This window comes from Lathyrus oleraceus, chromosome 1 (genome assembly GCF_024323335.1).
Source record: "Lathyrus oleraceus cultivar Zhongwan6 chromosome 1, CAAS_Psat_ZW6_1.0, whole genome shotgun sequence".
Lineage (NCBI taxonomy): Eukaryota > Viridiplantae > Streptophyta > Magnoliopsida > Fabales > Fabaceae > Lathyrus > Lathyrus oleraceus.
The window spans coordinates 366950491-366970836 of NC_066579.1; the positions used below are offsets into that span (position 1 = coordinate 366950491).

The window sequence follows — 20346 nt, forward strand, 5'->3', positions numbered from 1 at the left end:
AACGAGAATAGTTAGTAACATACAAAATAGTGACACAAATTTGGAGACAAAAACCATCATACTTTCACAATAAATTGTTTGATATTGTGGTTTTGAAACATATGACGTGATTCTTGTTATATAGACTTTCAAACTTGAAGATTTTTTTTTTTCTTAATTTAAAATCATACATATATTATTTTTCATTTGACTATATAAATGATATAAAAACATGTATTATTTTAATTTTAAAAATGAGATGTATTATTTTTTACTATATATGTGAAATGACTAGTATAAAAAAAGACTATTCACTAAAACAAATATTTGACTTAAAAATAAATAAACGAAAAGAAATATTTCATTAACCCCAAAATAAATATCTACACATAGAAAAATTAGTTATTCCAAAATATTTGACAGTTTAAATTACCAATGCAATTTTAATTTTTGTTTTTCAATTATACCCTCAAATTAATACTTTGAATTTATTGTTTTCTAACTTCGCATTAAAGCTAATTCAAATACAACAATAATTGATAGATAAAATAGGTGATGCATTGAAGGTGTAAATTTATTTTACATTGTCAACCAATGACGACCATGCACCCCACCAAGTCAGACTGAAAATTTTAAACTGCTTGTATGACATGGAAAAATGATATATTAATATTGGATGACTGTGTAAAACTTTTTTACAGCGTTAGAGCATCACCATTAAACCCTAGTTGATAATGATAGTTTTGTAAAATCATTATTCTCTCTTTCATTTATTATATTTTTTTAATCTATGTAAAAGTTTCCAGTATGACATTTATTTTGAGACAGAGAGAGTGGAATATTTCTAAAGAGATTTTATTTTAATTGAATATTTAACTGGGGTAAAAATAAAACGCGGTGAAATTCTTATTAATGATAAATGACGTATTCCGTCGGTTGAGCTGGGAACCGAGTGAAACAATTCTGATCAACCACCTTTCAAATCCTAGCAACTCCACTTTAAGACATCTTCTTATATGTAACATTACCTCGGTTGAACTAATCTGAGAGGAAAATTTTTGATCAACCCCGTTTGAATCACAACAACTATATTTTGGCATCTTTTATTTTATTTTTATCTTTTATTTATAAATTATTACCTCACTCGAGCTAGCGATCGAGGAGAAAAGTTTTGATCAACCACCATTAATTTAAATCCCCACAAGTGAATTTTAGTGCCTTTTCTTAAATTTTTATTTATTTATGACCTATTACCTCGGTTGAGCTGCCAATCGAGGGAAAAAGTTTTTGATCTACTCCCTTTCGAATCTTAACAACTATATTTTAGTGTGTTTTGTTTATTTAATTTTATTTATATGATCTCGGGTGAGATAGAATTCGATGGAAAAACTTTTGTTCAATTTGATGAAAAAATTAACGAATTATTATTGTCCATCAATAAAGTAACAATGATCAATCCACGGAATTCTTACTAACCAATTAGAACTTAATTACCACAACATTCCATCTTGAATATAATGTGATGAAATGCAAACTTAACGTAACTAAATAGTGATAATCAAATCAGTTGCATGAAGTACAACACCGTTCTTTAAAATGGATTGCAAGAGAAAAAAATGTTTTAAGGTTGTTTCCTTATTGTAATATCTTTTCTTATTATTACTACAACTATTTTCTTCAATTCATTCTTGTTAAAAATCTTAACATTAGTTAAGAAAGTATGAATATGACTTATCAATGTTAGTTGTTGTTATCGTGTTAAGTAAAATGTTTAATGTTGTTGTTGAGATTTAATGTTCACCGAATCTATTGGTTTTGTTGCTGTGGTGATTTAATATTTAACTATTTTATTAATTTAATTTTTTTATTATTGTTGTTTTTGATGATGAGGAAGATTTAAAATTTGTCAATATATTTAATGTATTGCATATTGAAACAAAAAATACAAGTTAAATAAATTATATAAAATTAATAAAATTTATATTTCAGTATAGGTATTATTTATTACCAACCAAGGTGAAAAATAAACTAAAAGAAATATTTCATCCGTCCTAAAATAAATGTCGCATTTTGAAAAATTATTTGCTCAAAAATATTTGTCACTTTATATTACCAATACAATTTTAATTTTAATTTTCCAATTATGCTCAAATTAATACTCTAAATATATTATTTTCTAACTTTATATTAATGTTAATTCGAATACATCAATAATTGATAAACATAGTTTTGTAAAACCACTATTTTCTCTCTTTCATTTATTAAATTTTTTAAATTTTTGTTAAAGTTTCAAGTATGATACTTATTTTGAGACGTAGAGAGTGTAGCACCTCAAATTTGCACCTCCCATTTGTACATTCATTTCATTTTTAGGTCATTAACATTGCATTCACATTGCATAGTGCATTGTATTTCATCAGTCAAGACTGATCAGAAGAAGTCATCTGTGCAAGAGAGCAAGGGATTTTCATGATGGAAAAGGTCTGTGGGTGTTCTAGAGGGCTTACGTGATCCAAGGTTCTTTCTGATGCGTTTTGGCCAAGTGTTGAAGGCTCAAAGTCCACAGTGCATGACCAAGTCATCTGAGGCCCATAAAAGTCAACTGTAAGTCAACTGAGGGCTAGGAGGTGGAGAGATGGGTTGAGACGCTTCCTTCATGTCCCAAAGAAGTTCATTTGTCATTACAAATACTTATCTTGAAGGGTTTGAGGTTAGAAATCATTTTGTTCTTTTCTCGAATTAATCTTGGAAATTCAAGTTGAGTTGGATGATCCTAGTTGATTACTGGAAAGTTGATTTGGTTGTGGAAACATAATCGTGATTGCATTGAGCCCATTCATTTCCTTTTGTTAAGCCCACAAGTTTATCCCATTAACCATTTTTTCATATCCATATCTCATCTTGAAAATTCCATATCCCTCAAAACCACTTTTATTCCAATTTAATCATTATCCAATTTCATATCCATTTTTTTTACCATAATCCATTTTATCCAATACTCAACACAAATCATATCCAATTTAGTTTATCCGTTTAAAACCAATTGCCATTATCCAATCATACCCATATCCATTTGTACAAAAACCAAAATTCTGCATTTTCATAAACAAAAATTCTGCATTTAAACTCTTAACAAAATTCTGCATTTAAACTCTTAACAAAATTCTGCATTAAACTTTTAACAAAATTCTGCATTGAAACAAAATTCTGCACTAAAAAACTCTGCATTGCATTTTCAAATTCTGCATAAAATTCTGCATTGCATTTAACAGCAACACATCCAAAATTCTGCATAAAACAGCATTAAAATTCTGCATCATCAAAATTCAGCATTACAAAAATTCTTTTCTGCATAAAATTCTGCATAAAATTCTGCATCATAAAATTCAGCATCAAAATTCTGCATCAAGTACAACCAAAATCCTGCATTAAAATCAAAACAAAATTCTGCATAAAATCAAAATTAATTTCCTGCATAATGAAATAACAGAAATCTTCATTCTTGTATGAGTATAAATAGTGCAAAGTCATAACAGAAAGGAGAGAGGATCCATAACAGAAAAATAACAGAAATTGGAGGAAGCTTTTTCATCCTCTAACCTCTCGTTTCTTCGTCCTCCATCTTCTTCCATTCCTCCACCATCACAAACTCTTCCAATCCTTCAACCACCGTAACCGTTTTTTAATTCACCATCACCTTCATCAAAATCTCCAAAACTCCATAACCAACCATCTCTCTAACCTTACTCTCCTATAAGAACCATCCTCCATCTTCAATCCAAGTTTCTTCCATCATCTTTCCCATAATTCAACAATTCACCAGTTTCTTCTACCACCGCCATCACCATTCAACCAAAGTTTCTTCACCCTAACCAAACCTGCAACCTTCCATGCACGCGAACCTCCATACATCCCCTACACAACCTTCTCTACATTCTTCCAACCTAAGCAAACCTCTAACCAACCTCTAACAGAAAACCCCACAACCCCCTCCAAGAACTCCTCTTCAATCATCACTCTCAACCTGTTTCTTCCAGTTTCCATCTTCTATTCCGCATCTTCACCACCATTCCACCCTTACCAAAGCTCTGAGACAAAGCCATCAAAGCTCCACGTTGAAGCTTTGATCGGTTGAGCTAGAATCCACTCCGCCTTAGTCTCTGCAACCAAAACACGGAAAACGCAGGGAGAAGAAAGGATCAGAACAGAACCGCGAGTAGGAGAAGGAAGATAAGGCGAAGAAAGAGAGAGAGCACCAAGAAAATACCTGAGACGAACTTCCGCTAACCTCGTCGTTACATCGGTCATCTTTGCCGGCGAATTCATCGGCTGTTCTTGCTGGACCTTGATTCCGTCCTCAATCCATGGTGTCCCTTGCTTCAGTGAATCTTCTCGAATCCAACAATCGAACCGCGCCTTCCACGATTACAAGTCAAGATACGTAAGCGCCACGATTCAAAGTACCAGGGAACGGCGAGGAAGATTGGAGTAGACGAAGAATAGGAGAGTAGACAAGCGATTGTTTTGTACCGCATCAGTATCCAAACGCCGTCCGCCGCGTGCGTCACCGTCGACGACGAAGGTATGTGAAACTCCACCGATTTTACTCGCGTTGATTATCATTGTGCAAATATGGATCCAGTGAATGATTCTCCCAAACTTGCAAGCTCGATTACCTCCGTATGAGGACCGGATTTGGGGATATTCAATCTAGGGTTCGTGAGAACTTTTGCTTCGGTTTGCATTTTCGAATAGAGATTAGGTTGGATCAACAGTGGATTTGGATTAAGGGAATCGCAGTGAGTTTGGCCGTGTGGAGGTCGTGTTTGTAGGAGTTCCGCTGCCGTCGGTGAAGAACTCCGGCGCGGCCGAACGGGGATGGAACCTAGGTTCGTGGTGAAACGGAGTCGTGGTGGTTGAAAACGTGTTGCTACTTATCCATTAAGCACTTTTCTCTTTTTTTGTTTCGGTTGTTTGTTTCCTTCAGCCTGTTGCTGGATTTGTGCGGTAGTGTATAAGTGATATCAATTAGATTACAGTGTAGTTGATAGGTGTGGTCTAGTTAATTAGGATATAGTTAATTAAGGTGTGGTTTAGGGATTAGAAGATAGTTTAGATATTTTAGGAGTAACTCTAGAATTTAGTTCATAATTGGTTCTGAATATCTTTATGATTAGTTTAGAATTATGATAATTAGAAATGTTAGAATAATTAGATAGTTTAGAATTAATTGGAAATGTTATTAGAATTAATTGATATTAGGAGTAGTTTAGATAATTAGAATAATTAGATAATTAGAAATAATTCTAGAATAGTCTAATAGATTTCTTAGAAATAACTAGATGTGATTAGGAGGATAATTGTTAGTTACTGTTAATGATTAGGACATATTAGGATTAACTTGTATTTGTTAGAGTTAATTTAGGTTAATTAGTTTAGTTTGGAATTTTAGAGTTAATTAGTCATTAGAATTAAATAGTCTTAGGAATATTAAACCTAGATTAAACTTTTAGGATTTTAGAATATGGATTAGATTAGTCTAATAGAATTTTAGGAAATTGGTTTTTTAGAATTTTAATTAGGCATTAAAATTTGGTTAGAATTTAATTAGAAAGTGATTAGAAATAATTTTAGGATTAGAATATGTTAGAAATAATTTTAGAAATGTTAAATCTAGTTTAGATATAATTAGAATTTTCATGTATAGATATTACTCTCTAATTGTGAAATGACCGTTCTACCCCTAGGCTTAGAGATAATTCAATCTTGCATGCTCCCTTAATTTTAGGACATGTTAGTATTTGATTAAATGAGCTTCATGTGGAGTTTGAGCTTCTGTTTTGGATTTTTTATCCTCTTTTGACCCTAGGCTTCGACCTAGTGGTTTGGACTTATCATTTGAATTGTGATTTCAGGTTCAAGAATACATCTCCATGAGTGATGATGCTCCTTCATTTGAGCTTAACCATTTGTTGTTGTTGGCTAACAGTTGTGTGTTTTGTAGGCCTTAAGGGGGGATTCACTTGTGTTCATGGATCGCTCATTGTTGTCTGATTGGATTTGTCTGTTTGTGTGATATTGACTGTTGATTGTTTGTTTGAATTGTGTACTGACTGGTTAGCTATTTACACAGGTACATTAAGTTGCTAATATTGCTTTGCTTTGCTTGATAAGCAATTTGCACTGAGGTATAACTTTCTTCTTCATGTAGTCTGGAGACCCGGCTGTTACCGGGCCGGGCAAAACTGTCTGAAGTCCTCCTTAAGAGGCAATGATTGTGGTTGTTTATTTTTCGTGCCAAGCAGGTGAAAGTCCTTTAAATAAGGCAATTGGTGGAAGGTAGGGATAAGCAATCTATCCCCCACTATTCTGTGAGTCTTCTCCTTGCTCCCATTACATGGTTGTAGCATTGAGATCCAAGCCCAAGATCTATCGAGTCCAATCGGGGAAAGAGTTCCATCTTTCTGAACTCCCCCACATTCTTATATTTACATGCTCTCTCGGACCTGAGATAGAAGCAATGAGGCACACCCCTCATCACCTTTCATCTAGCTTCACCTTAGCCCCTCAATGGCAAGGTTAAGAGCTAACTTGACCCCGATACAGAGGCTTGTTTGTTGAGGTTGATATGACCCCTCGACTAAAGCCTAACCCTGATGTTTGAGCCCCTTGTTGGTGTGTTTATTTCATGTTGTATATGTTTGTGTGGTGTGATTGTATCCCCTAGGTTTGCTAGACTCCGCGTAGTCTCGTTTGCATGACAATTAAGGTAGCACGGTTCCTTCGTATAGGACTTCCTTTCTTGCTTGAGCTTTCCTAAAACATAAACAAACATTATCCCCTCTTAAGGATACGTCAACTCCTTCTGCTACAGGTGAGTAAGTCTCCAAAGGTCGAGCATCAGGTAGATTGCGTAGTGACGTTGTCCACTTAAAAAACACAAACCAACAGGAATAGTTTAGCCGAACTACGGCAACTCTGATTCTCATGTCCAGATGAGATACGTAGGCACGAGATGCGATGTCTTGTCGAGTTTGACTAACAACTAACACTAATTCTCTTCTCTCGCCCTCGTTGCGATTGAGACCTTCTCTTCTCTCGCCCTCGTTGCGATTGAGACCTTCCTCTTCTCTTGCCCTAGTTGCAATCGAGACCCTTCTTCTTCCTGTGTGGGTGTTAGGAGGTGGATGTAAGCCCAGCGATTGGCATTCCACATCCTGTGTCTTGTTGTGTGCTTGGAAGCTGATGTAAGTCCATCGAGTGGCGTTCGGGTTCCAGTGTGGGTTTTGTTTGGTTCGGATGCTGATGTAAGCCCAGTGATTGGCATTCAGGCTCCACGTTTGCCTCCTTGTGTGTGTTTTAGTTTGGATGCTGATGTAAGCCCATTGATTGGCATTCAGGCTCCACGTTTGCCTTTGCCTGTGTTTGTTTGTGTGCGTGTTAACCGAGCTACGAATGCTCTGATTCTTCTTCGTCCAAGAAGATACGTATGCATAGGATGCGATATCCTAGCGAGCATGTGTCGTTTCCCCAATCCGAACTACTTAGACTCTGATGTCTATGCCTGATAGACTAAGTAGGCCCAGGATGCGATGTCCTGCCGAGTCTGTCTTGTTTGTTTTCTTGTGTCTCTTTCAGCCAGTGTGTGTGTGTGAGCAGTGTTTTTAGCAACCATTTTCCTTCCTATTGTGCGTGGATCCCGTCGAGTACGACGGATGCGTAGGGGTGCTAATACCTTCCCTTCGCATAACCGACTCCCGATCCCATTCTCTTTGGTCGCGAGACCACGTCTTTTCCAGGTTTACTCTGAGCGTTTCCTTTCCCTCTTTTGGGATAAATAACGCACGGTGGCGGCTCTGTTGTTCTTGTTTTCCCGCCGATTTTTCGCGTAATGCGACAGCTGGCGACTCTGCTGGGGAGTATTAGAGAAGTTGACCTATGCTGGTCCTTCTTCCCTAAGCGAGTCTCTCCTAGCGCTCTCTAGGTTAGGGCTTTGGTTGCTTGTATTGTTTATTTATTGCATTTATTATACTAACCATTGTTTATATTTGCATTAAATACTTGCATGCATCATTCTGTCATGTTGCCATCTTCTTCCGCAGGTGGTTCTGTTGTTTTAGGGTGGGTGTTCTGAGTGGGGCTAAAACCCAGGCCCGAGTATACACCTAGGATTAGTGTGGGTCTCACGTTCCTCATTTGCTAAATCAGCATGATGTTGTAACGTGACATACCACAAGCCGGACGAGGTTCATCTGATAGTGCTTTCCATTGTGGAATATTCCACTTTGGTTGAGTTACTTCATCTGAACTGCTGACTCTGGTGACCGTTCATTCCCAGATCTTTGGTTTAGACGATCTTAAGAGAGCTACAATGGCACACCCGAAAGGGCAAACCCATTGAGTATCTTTGCCCGATTGTCGAGACTATTATCCGCCTTAGGATGACCTGATTAGAATTTACCTGTGAGGGGAGGGTGATTCTTACAGATGCATGTTCTGATGGTGACTTTGATGGTGACTTTTGGTTTCGTTGATCAGAGTCATATTTATAAGTCGGATTTATGGATCGTTATTTCTGGACGCCGGAGGTTTGACCCCGGTATTGATCAGAGGGTTCCGTTTATTTCGGATCCCTGGGCTGAATTTAAGGTTGCTCCGTTGGTGACTCGGTTCCTCAGATTGGGTTCAGATGACAGTTGACCAGTTGACTTTGGGGTTTTAGATGGTTGTGATCAGAGTTCGAGCCGAAGCTTCGATCCTGTGTCCAGATATGCACAGCTTGCCAGTCGTGTCTGCATCATGTGCATCATAGCATGTTTATTTTTCAAAAGAAACGCAATCAACAAAAAAAAAAGGATCAATAAAAAACTTGAAAAAAGAGAAAAAAAAATGATCTCTGCATGCATATCATTTCTCAGATACATTCCAGAGTCTGTTCACTGATAGATCCGGGTGCTCATTTACAGATGAAATTGTTGGTTTCACTCGGTACTCATTGCTCTTGTATACTGTGCCGTTGCTGCAGATTGTTTTTTTTTCGAAGATGAATCAGGCTCTTTGAAGGCCTGAGAAATGATCATTATCATGTGCATCATAGGCATTAGCATCATAATCATAACATGTTGCATAACAGGTGTTCTAGTTCGGACTTCTCACTCTGGCTCCTGTCTGAGACAGGATTGTTGATCATCGTCCGCACAGCAACCAGATCGAATCATCAGAGGGGTATGGATCAGGTTCAGACTAAGTTGGCTGAGATGAGGGCAAACATGGCCCAGTTCATGACCATGATGCAAGGGGTCGTTCAGGGGCAAGAGGAGCTACGAGCCTTAGCCCAGAGACAGGAAGCCATGATTCAGCCACCCAGTCGTGCTTCACCAGAGGGGGTCCCCGTTAATGATCAAATTGCTGCTGTCACTATTCCCGTCAACAACTACAACGTGGACGATGATTTGAGGGGTATCATAATCAATGGACAGCCTCTTGCTACAGAGACTGTTAATGTCAGAGCAACCCGTACTCCGGTTCGCCATCGTGGCTCTTCAAGTTCATTGAATTCTAAGAAGTCATTCTCTGGGGCACCCAAAAGGGGAGAAAGTGAAACAAATGCTGTGCACCGTCGGAGAAGTGCAAACAGAGGACAATATCGTCAAGCTGCCGCTGTGACTATTCCAGCAACCCAACAGCAACAGGGAAGGCCAACTCAGCGGTATCAACATCAGCAACATCGTCCACAACAGCAGACTTACCAGCCTCCCTATGATAATCAAGCCGATACAAGTAATGAGAGGAAGAGGGTCATTTTTGATCCGATCCCTATGTCTTACGCAGAGCTGTATCCCTCGTTGATAGAGCGGAACTTGATTACTCCCAGAGACCCGCCGGCTATACCCGTCAACCCTCGGTGGTGGTATAGGCCTGAGCAGCATTGTGTGTATCATTCGGGTGCTCCTGGTCATGATGTGGATAGTTGCTTTCAGTTGAAAATGAAGGTTCAAGACCTCGTGTAGTCAGGTATTCTGAACTTTGAAGACTTGGGTCCCCGTGTTAATCAAGCTTGAAGATAACAAGTCGCGGGCTGGCGTTGGCTTTTTTCCTGAGGTCTTCAACAAAGAGGGTTGATCAAAAGCAGAAGCTACTAATGCAAGAGATTCTGACAGTTGTTATCCCTGGTGGGATCTATCACAATTGGGTCACTGTGGGCGTTCCTACAGTTGTTCATAAGTCAGAGTAATAATCACTTTGTTTAAAAACCCTTCTCCCATGCCAAAAGGAGAAGTGATGACATTGTTGGCAACATTTTGTGCAATGATATTTTCATTCAAGTAAATGCATGTTAAACATTTGTTTTTCCAATTGTTTTCCCTTTTCGCTTTTTGCATGAAATTGGTGATCACAAAAAACCCTAAAAACAGGAATAAAAGCAATATTTTCATCTGCATAACGATTGTCTTATTTGTTTTCCAAAAAGTTTTTCATATCGAAATCATTATGCAGGTTGTTTCTCAAACCCATTGAACATAATGATCGGACGTCATCTCCCAATTTTGAATTCCCTGTATTCGAAGTAGAAGAAGATGATGTTGAAGGGATTCCTGACGAGATTTCCCGACTTCTTGAGCAAGAAAAGAAGATCACTCAGCTGCATCTCGAGAATCAGCAGAACAGCCAACTGGGGCATCAAGAAAAAATCAATCAAAAAAAAAAACAAAGAAAGAAAGGGTGCAAAAGAAATCAAAAGAAATAAAAGCAAAATCAAAAGAAAAAACAAAGGAAAAATAGCACCCTCAAAGTCCCAAGTTGACTGATGCTGAATTCGATCGAAAAGAAGAGATTAACTGCCAGGTGTCATGGTCAGTTATATCAGCAGAGAATGATGAAAGCATTCAACCAGGAGGTCAAGTCTCGAGTTCCGAGAAGAAGACCCTATGCTCAAGAAAGTCTTGTCTTTCGTGCCCGATTCCAGGGGCAAGTGGACTCCAAGCTATGAACGTCCATATGTTTTCAAGAGAGCCTTTTCAGGCGGTGCTTTGACACTTACAGCAATGGATGAAGAAGTTCACTCGTCCTGTGAATCCAGATGCAGTCAAGAAATACTTAGCCTAAACAAAAAAAAGCAAAACAGCTCGCTAAGTTGAACACCCCAAAGGGTAACTTAGGCAAAAAGGAGCGTCTCGGTGGATTGAAAACCCGAAAGGGCGATCCAGGCAAAAGTTAGAGACATTGAAAAAAGAATTTGCATCTCGCTAGATTGAGCACCTCACACCGGGGCAATCTAGGCAAAAATTAGGGATTTGGCAAGTAACTGCATCTTGACAAGACCGTGTTCTATATCTGTCATCCGCCAGGAATTCTCTATGCGTCGTCGACCGAAGCTCCGAATACATCGAGATTCAGAATGGTAGAGGAAAGGTCATTATGTTCAATGTAGCCCTCTCCAATATATATCACCGATTTCAAACTTGTACAGATCTATGGAGTCTCGCCCTTTGCAGACTACCATTCCATCACATCGATTTGAGCTTTTACCCCATTATTTGCACTCTTATTTGTTTCAACTCAACAAATGTTTTGCATGTTTTAATTGATAAAGTATCATTGTTTTCAAAATAAACAAAATTTTTCACAAAATTGTTCTTAAACAAAGTGAACATTCACAATGATGAAAGGATACCTAGGAGACCCGCAGTGCTCTCCCAAGGGTGGTATGATTACCGACGGGTAAGACAGTCGTTCGTATCTCGAGCATAACTGTATCTTTGTCCTGTAGAACCTTTTCATGGTCTCTCCTCAGCGAGGTTGCTCAGTGCAGTGTTGGTTGAAGTTGTTCATCTTCACGTCCCCGACAGTGCAACATGTTTTCTCCAAGTCTCTGTTAGCCCTATGGTGGGGCATCCCTAATATAGTGTTGTTTGAGCCCTATCGTGGGGCATCCCCAGCAAGGTTGTTGTTTTGGACATTATCGTGGGCCAGTTCTCAAGCAGTAGGTGTACTGAAGACTTCAATTTTCGTCTCTCCAGCAGAGCAGTCTTCTCCTCTCCCTGGCACGAATGCTTTTCTGCAACGATTCAGTATTTGGAGGATTGACGTCTCAGTATTCCGTCATTTTCTCAGGTAGGTCCTCAGCAGAGTGGTTGACATGAGGAACTTCATCGATGCTTATCTATTTTCACCAAAGATCTGGCTGATTCTTGGTATCTCTGTTCTCCAGCATGAGTGAGAAGTCAGTGCTCTCCCTACAGAGTTTTCATCAAGCAGATTTCCTCAGCAAAGTCTCCCCACAGAGTTGGAGTATCTGATCAGTGGGCTCCCTAGCGGGGCTTTCATTCATTTTGCATTTTGCATGTAGTGATCATTGCATCCTCAAAACGCGTAGCATTTCCATTCAATATGGAGCATTACGCCATAGAAAAATTCAAACATATGCATTCATGTGTTAACCCGATCAGACCGTCTCCCCGGTAGAGGCAGCTTCTTGTTCGACGTCTGTGCAGTGCTTTTGCTACAGTTGCTCTGACGGCACTCAGGATTGGTACCCCCAGAGAGGTTTATTTCCTCATCCGTTGGTGAAAGAAAAACCTGGTTCTACCCAGTAGCCTCCTAGTAGATGTGGGTGTGTCTGATCTCTCCATGTAGAGTCTACCCCTTAAGCAGAAAGTGTCCATCCTTTCCTGCCATTTCCCCACTGAGATACATCCTCGTGGATGACGGTTGCTTCCGTTCCCTCCCTAATGGGATGGGTTTTCCCTATTGAGTTCTTTCCTCATTAGGATGAGTCTTGATTCAGTTTGCCTTTTTGGATCGATCCTAAATTGGCTTCTTGTTGACTGTCTCTTGTGTTGCCCTGGGGCATGAATGAATAGTGGCTCACTAACCGGTACTCATTCATCTTATCCTCAGCGGAATTTGTGGGCTTCTACCTACAAACCGGTAGTTGTAAGTCCTATCTTTGTGGTTTTCTACCCAACCGGTGGTTGTAAAATCCCACTTTCATCCCCTAGCAGGGGTAGCCTTTGTGGTTCATTCTGTTTGTTGGCTTCTACCTACAACCCGGTAGTTGTAAGTCCTATCTTTGTGGTTTTCTACCTACAAATTGGTAGTTGTAAAATCCCACTTTCATCCCCTTGGTGGAGTTAACCCTGTGTGCTCATCTTATCGATGACTGGTTACTTTTCCGTGGTTTTCTGCCTACTAACCGGTAGATGTAATCCCCTCTTTGCAGTTATCAGTACCCAGTTTGCGGTATTGATATTCTTTTCCCCTCTGGATACTCGCCTTGATCAAGCAGTATTGTCCCCAGTGGGTCTTCTCCTTCCTTTAGGATATTTGCTCCGAGTTAGCAACTTTATCCCCTTTTGATTGGTCATCTTTTGCATACCTATTCCTGGTACCCTGATGCCTTTCTTTTCGGTCGTTTATCCATTTAACAACCCACCCGGTTATGGATAATCTTCCATGCGAGTGTATTATCTACGTTTCGACGGCTATAGATGATATATCTCATGCACTCTCTGGTCAGTCTCTTGATTGCTTTCTCCAGCAGAGTAAGATTCGTATTCCTCGTGGAATCGAATGTCCATCCTTTAACAAGTTTGCCTTTGCTCTCTTCAGGATGATGTCGGTTGATTTATCCATTTAACAACCAATCCGGTTATGGATAATCTTCCATGCGAGTATGTAATCTACGTTTTGACGGCTATAGGTGATATGTCTCATGCGCTCTTGGGTCGAAGTCGTCCTCCCCAGTCGAGTAAGATTCGTATTCCTTGTGGAATTGAATGTCCATCCTCTAACAAGACTGCTTTTCTAGCCCTCTTCAGGATGTTGAGTGTTTTTGAACACAACCAATTCACGTTTGGTCGGTCACCTGTTTCATACCTACAACCCGGTATCCTTGGTGTTCCTTCCTGTTGGCTCGCTGTCGTGACCTTGTTCCCCGGTGAGATCCCCTGCAAGTGTGTAGCCTTGCCCTGCCATCTTGTAGATGTCAGTATCCCGTTAGCACCCGCGTGTGTTATTTCTTTGGTGTCGGTAAACACCATCTTTCGGTGATTTCCCAGTCATGCGTAGTGTCTGGTCTTCTTTGGTGTCGGTAAACACCATCTTTCGGTGCTTTCCCAGTCATGCGTAGTGTCTGGTCTTCTTTGATGTCAGTAAACATCATCTTTCGATGTTCGTAACGTCGTCCCTTCCCTAGAAGGTTCCTCCTCTCCGTTGGTGTCGATAAACGTCGAGTTTTTCCCAATTATCCGTTGATGATTTGGTTGTGTTCTCACTCTCCCTAGAAGAGTTCCCTCCTCTCCGTTGGTGTCGATAAACGTCGAGTTTTTCCCTATCATCCGTTGATGATTTGGTTGCGTCCTCCTCTTCCCTAGTGAAGTTTCCTCCTCTCCGTTGGTGTCGATAAACGTCGAGTTTTTCCTATGCGTCCGTTGGCGTATAGTTGATGTCTTTCCCCACAGGGTCGTCCCCAGTTGAACCTCCTCTCCGTTGGTGTCGATAAACGTCGAGTTTTTCCTATGCGTCCGATGACGTATAGTTGCTTGTTCCCTACAGATCATTTGGTAATACCATATGATTCCCCTCAGAGTTTTCTCCTCTCCGTTGGTGTCGATAAACGTCGAGTTTTTCCTATGCGTCCGATGACGTATAGTTGCTTGTTCCCTACAGATCATTTGGTAATACCATATGATTCCCCTCAGAGTTTTCTCCTCTCCGTTGGTGTCGATAAACGTCGAGTTTTTCCTATTCGTCCTATGACGTCTAGTTGTACCTTTCCCCAAGTGGATTTACCTCCCCGTTGGTTTCGATAAACGTCGAGTTTTTCTCATTCGTCCGAGAACGTCTGATTGTATACCCTATTCCCATTCATTCATTAATGTCTGGTTGATTTCCCAACCAGAATTCCCAGTAGACGTCCTATTCGGTTTCCGGTTGTGGTGCCTTTCCCTCGTGAAGTGGCTTTCTCCTTCTCCCTTTCGTCCTATGACGTCTGGCTGAGTTTTCTCCTTCTCCCTTTCGTCCGATGACGTCTGGTTGAGTCTCCCTTTCGTCCTATGACGTCTGGCTGAGTTTTCTCCTTCTCCCTTTCGTCCGATGACGTCTGGTTGAGTCTCCCTTTCGTCCTATGACGTCTGGCTGAGTTTTCTCCTTCTCCTTTTCGTCCGATGACGTCTGGTTGAGTCTCCCTTTCGTCCTATGACGTCTGGCTGAGTTTTCTCCTTCTCCCTTTCGTCCGATGACGTCTGGTTGAGTCTCCCTTTCGTCCTATGACGTCTTGGCTGAGTTTTCTCCTTCTCCGTTGGTGTCGATAAACGTTGAGTCTCCCTTTCGTCCTATGACGTCTTGGCTGAGTTTCCTCCTTCTCCGTTGGTGTCGATAAACGTTGAGTCTCCCTTTCGTCCTATGACGTTTGGCTGAGTTTTCTCCTTCTCCGTTGGTGTCGATAAACGTTGAGTCTCCCTTTCGTCCTATGACGTCTGGGTGAGTTTTCTCCTTCTCCGTTGGTGTCGATAAACGTTGAGTTTCCCTTTCGTCCTATGACGTCTGGTCGAGTCTTCCCATTCATCCTATGATGTCTGGTTACCTCTCCGTTGGTCTTGGTAAACGTTGAGTCTTTCCCATTTCGTCCGCTGACGTATGGTTGTATCACTATCCTTCCCATTCATCCTATGATGTCTGGTTACCTCTCCGTTGGTCTTGGTAAACGTTGAGTCTTTCCCATTTCGTCCGCTGACGTATGGTTGTATCACTATCCTTCCCATTCATCCTATGATGTCTGGTTACCTCTCCGTTGGTCTTGGTAAACGTTGAGTCTTTCCCATTTCGTCCGCTGACGTATGGTTGTATCACTATCCTTCCCATTCATCCTATGATGTCTGGTTACCTCTCCGTTGGTCTTGGTAAACGTTGAGTCTTTCCCATTTCGTCCGCTGACGTATGGTTGTATCTCCCTTCCCATTCATCCTATGATGTCTGGTTACCTCTCCGTTGGTCTTGGTAAACGTTGAGTCTTTCCCATTTCGTCCGCTGACGTATGGTTGTATCACTATCCTTCCCATTCATCCTATGATGTCTGGTTACCTCTCCGTTGGTCTTGGTAAACGTTGAGTCTTTCCCATTTCGTCCGCTGACGTATGGTTGTATCACTATCCTTCCCATTCATCCTATGATGTCTGGTTACCTCTCCGTTGGTCTTGGTAAACGTTGAGTCTTTCCCATTTCGTCCGCTGACGTATGGTTGTATCACTATCCTTCCAGTCATTCATTAATGATTGGTTACCTCTCCGTTGGTTTTGGTAAACGTTGAGTTTTTCCCATTACGTCCGCTGACGTATGGTTGTATCCTTTCCTGGTTATCCCCAGTAGAGTTGAGTTACCTCTCCGTTGGTTTTGGTAAACGTTGAGTGTTTCCTAGTTGTCCGTTGGCATCTAGTTGAGATGATTTCTGTTCCCATTCATCGTGTGTCGATGTCTGGATGTGCTTTTGAAAGGAAAGAAGAAAACAAAAAAAATTCCCAGCAGTGTGCAAATTCTACGGTACTTGGTATTCAATCCCTGTTTACCCTGAAAGTCTGACAGCCGTTGCTCTCATCCATTCGGGTTCCCAGCTGATTGAATAGGGGCAGCTGTAGCACCTCAAATTTGCACCTCCCATTTGTACATTCATTTCATTTTTAGGTCATTAACATTGCATTCACATTGCATAGTGCATTGTATTTCATCAGTCAAGACTGATCAGAAGAAGTCATCTGTGCAAGAGAGCAAGGGATTTTCATGATGGAAAAGGTCTGTGGGTGTTCTAGAGGGCTTACGTGATCCAAGGTTCTTTCTGATGCGTTTTGGCCAAGTGTTGAAGGCTCAAAGTCCACAGTGCATGACCAAGTCATCTGAGGCCCATAAAAGTCAACTGTAAGTCAACTGAGGGCTAGGAGGTGGAGAGATGGGTTGAGACGCTTCCTTCATGTCCCAAAGAAGTTCATTTGTCATTACAAATACTTATCTTGAAGGGTTTGAGGTTAGAAATCATTTTGTTCTTTTCTCAAATTAATCTTGGAAATTCAAGTTGAGTTGGATGATCCTAGTTGATTACTGGAAAGTTGATTTGGTTGTGGAAACATAATCGTGATTGCATTGAGCCCATTCATTTCCTTTTGTTAAGCCCACAAGTTTATCCCATTAACCATTTTTTCATATCCATATCTCATCTTGAAAATTCCATATCCCTCAAAACCACTTTTATTCCAATTTAATCATTATCCAATTTCATATCCATTTTTTTTACCATAATCCATTTTATCCAATACTCAACACAAATCATATCCAATTTAGTTTATCCGTTTAAAACCAATTGCCATTATCCAATCATACCCATATCCATTTGTACAAAAACCAAAATTCTGCATTTTCATAAACAAAAATTCTGCATTTAAACTCTTAACAAAATTCTGCATTTAAACTCTTAACAAAATTCTGCATTAAACTTTTAACAAAATTCTGCATTGAAACAAAATTCTGCACTAAAAAACTCTGCATTGCATTTTCAAATTCTGCATAAAATTCTGCATTGCATTTAACAGCAACACATCCAAAATTCTGCATAAAACAGCATTAAAATTCTGCATCATCAAAATTCAGCATTACAAAAATTCTTTTCTGCATAAAATTCTGCATAAAATTCTGCATCATAAAATTCAGCATCAAAATTCTGCATCAAGTACAACCAAAATCCTGCATTAAAATCAAAACAAAATTCTGCATAAAATCAAAATTAATTTCCTGCATAATGAAATAACAGAAATCTTCATTCTTGTATGAGTATAAATAGTGCAAAGTCATAACAGAAAGGAGAGAGGATCCATAACAGAAAAATAACAGAAATTGGAGGAAGCTTTTTCATCCTCTAACCTCTCGTTTCTTCGTCCTCCATCTTCTTCCATTCCTCCACCATCACAAACTCTTCCAATCCTTCAACCACCGTAACCGTTTTTTAATTCACCATCACCTTCATCAAAATCTCCAAAACTCCATAACCAACCATCTCTCTAACCTTACTCTCCTATAAGAACCATCCTCCATCTTCAATCCAAGTTTCTTCCATCATCTTTCCCATAATTCAACAATTCACCAGTTTCTTCTACCACCGCCATCACCATTCAACCAAAGTTTCTTCACCCTAACCAAACCTGCAACCTTCCATGCACGCGAACCTCCATACATCCCCTACACAACCTTCTCTACATTCTTCCAACCTAAGCAAACCTCTAACCAACCTCTAACAGAAAACCCCACAACCCCCTCCAAGAACTCCTCTTCAATCATCACTCTCAACCTGTTTCTTCCAGTTTCCATCTTCTATTCCGCATCTTCACCACCATTCCACCCTTACCAAAGCTCTGAGACAAAGCCATCAAAGCTCCACGTTGAAGCTTTGATCGGTTGAGCTAGAATCCACTCCGCCTTAGTCTCTGCAACCAAAACACGGAAAACGCAGGGAGAAGAAAGGATCAGAACAGAACCGCGAGTAGGAGAAGGAAGATAAGGCGAAGAAAGAGAGAGAGCACCAAGAAAATACCTGAGACGAACTTCCGCTAACCTCGTCGTTACATCGGTCATCTTTGCCGGCGAATTCATCGGCTGTTCTTGCTGGACCTTGATTCCGTCCTCAATCCATGGTGTCCCTTGCTTCAGTGAATCTTCTCGAATCCAACAATCGAACCGCGCCTTCCACGATTACAAGTCAAGATACGTAAGCGCCACGATTCAAAGTACCAGGGAACGGCGAGGAAGATTGGAGTAGACGAAGAATAGGAGAGTAGACAAGCGATTGTTTTGTACCGCATCAGTATCCAAACGCCGTCCGCCGCGTGCGTCACCGTCGACGACGAAGGTATGTGAAACTCCACCGATTTTACTCGCGTTGATTATCATTGTGCAAATATGGATCCAGTGAATGATTCTCCCAAACTTGCAAGCTCGATTACCTCCGTATGAGGACCGGATTTGGGGATATTCAATCTAGGGTTCGTGAGAACTTTTGCTTCGGTTTGCATTTTCGAATAGAGATTAGGTTGGATCAACAGTGGATTTGGATTAAGGGAATCGCAGTGAGTTTGGCCGTGTGGAGGTCGTGTTTGTAGGAGTTCCGCTGCCGTCGGTGAAGAACTCCGGCGCGGCCGAACGGGGATGGAACCTAGGTTCGTGGTGAAACGGAGTCGTGGTGGTTGAAAACGTGTTGCTACTTATCCATTAAGCACTTTTCTCTTTTTTTGTTTCGGTTGTTTGTTTCCTTCAGCCTGTTGCTGGATTTGTGCGGTAGTGTATAAGTGATATCAATTAGATTACAGTGTAGTTGATAGGTGTGGTCTAGTTAATTAGGATATAGTTAATTAAGGTGTGGTTTAGGGATTAGAAGATAGTTTAGATATTTTAGGAGTAACTCTAGAATTTAGTTCATAATTGGTTCTGAATATCTTTATGATTAGTTTAGAATTATGATAATTAGAAATGTTAGAATAATTAGATAGTTTAGAATTAATTGGAAATGTTATTAGAATTAATTGATATTAGGAGTAGTTTAGATAATTAGAATAATTAGATAATTAGAAATAATTCTAGAATAGTCTAATAGATTTCTTAGAAATAACTAGATGTGATTAGGAGGATAATTGTTAGTTACTGTTAATGATTAGGACATATTAGGATTAACTTGTATTTGTTAGAGTTAATTTAGGTTAATTAGTTTAGTTTGGAATTTTAGAGTTAATTAGTCATTAGAATTAAATAGTCTTAGGAATATTAAACCTAGATTAAACTTTTAGGATTTTAGAATATGGATTAGATTAGTCTAATAGAATTTTAGGAAATTGGTTTTTTAGAATTTTAATTAGGCATTAAAATTTGGTTAGAATTTAATTAGAAAGTGATTAGAAATAATTTTAGGATTAGAATATGTTAGAAATAATTTTAGAAATGTTAAATCTAGTTTAGATATAATTAGAATTTTCATGTATAGATATTACTCTCTAATTGTGAAATGACCGTTCTACCCCTAGGCTTAGAGATAATTCAATCTTGCATGCTCCCTTAATTTTAGGACATGTTAGTATTTGATTAAATGAGCTTCATGTGGAGTTTGAGCTTCTGTTTTGGATTTTTTATCCTCTTTTGACCCTAGGCTTCGACCTAGTGGTTTGGACTTATCATTTGAATTGTGATTTCAGGTTCAAGAATACATCTCCATGAGTGATGATGCTCCTTCATTTGAGCTTAACCATTTGTTGTTGTTGGCTAACAGTTGTGTGTTTTGTAGGCCTTAAGGGGGGATTCACTTGTGTTCATGGATCGCTCATTGTTGTCTGATTGGAT

General features: G+C 39.8%; 2 long non-coding RNA genes across 2 annotated transcripts; both read right to left on the reverse strand.

The window, feature by feature from the left end:
* Nucleotides 1-3424: 3424 nt before the first annotated feature.
* Nucleotides 3425-5239, reverse strand: LOC127136963 (uncharacterized). Its single transcript, XR_007808694.1, has 2 exons — nucleotides 4247-5239; nucleotides 3425-4139 (listed from the first exon to the last, which is right to left on the reverse strand). It is a non-coding gene; the product is annotated as an uncharacterized LOC127136963 (long non-coding RNA).
* A 12492-nt stretch (nucleotides 5240-17731) lies between these two features.
* On the reverse strand, nucleotides 17732-19463 carry LOC127136956 (uncharacterized). Its single transcript, XR_007808693.1, has 2 exons — nucleotides 18554-19463; nucleotides 17732-18446 (listed from the first exon to the last, which is right to left on the reverse strand). It is a non-coding gene; the product is annotated as an uncharacterized LOC127136956 (long non-coding RNA).
* Nucleotides 19464-20346: the final 883 nt, after the last annotated feature.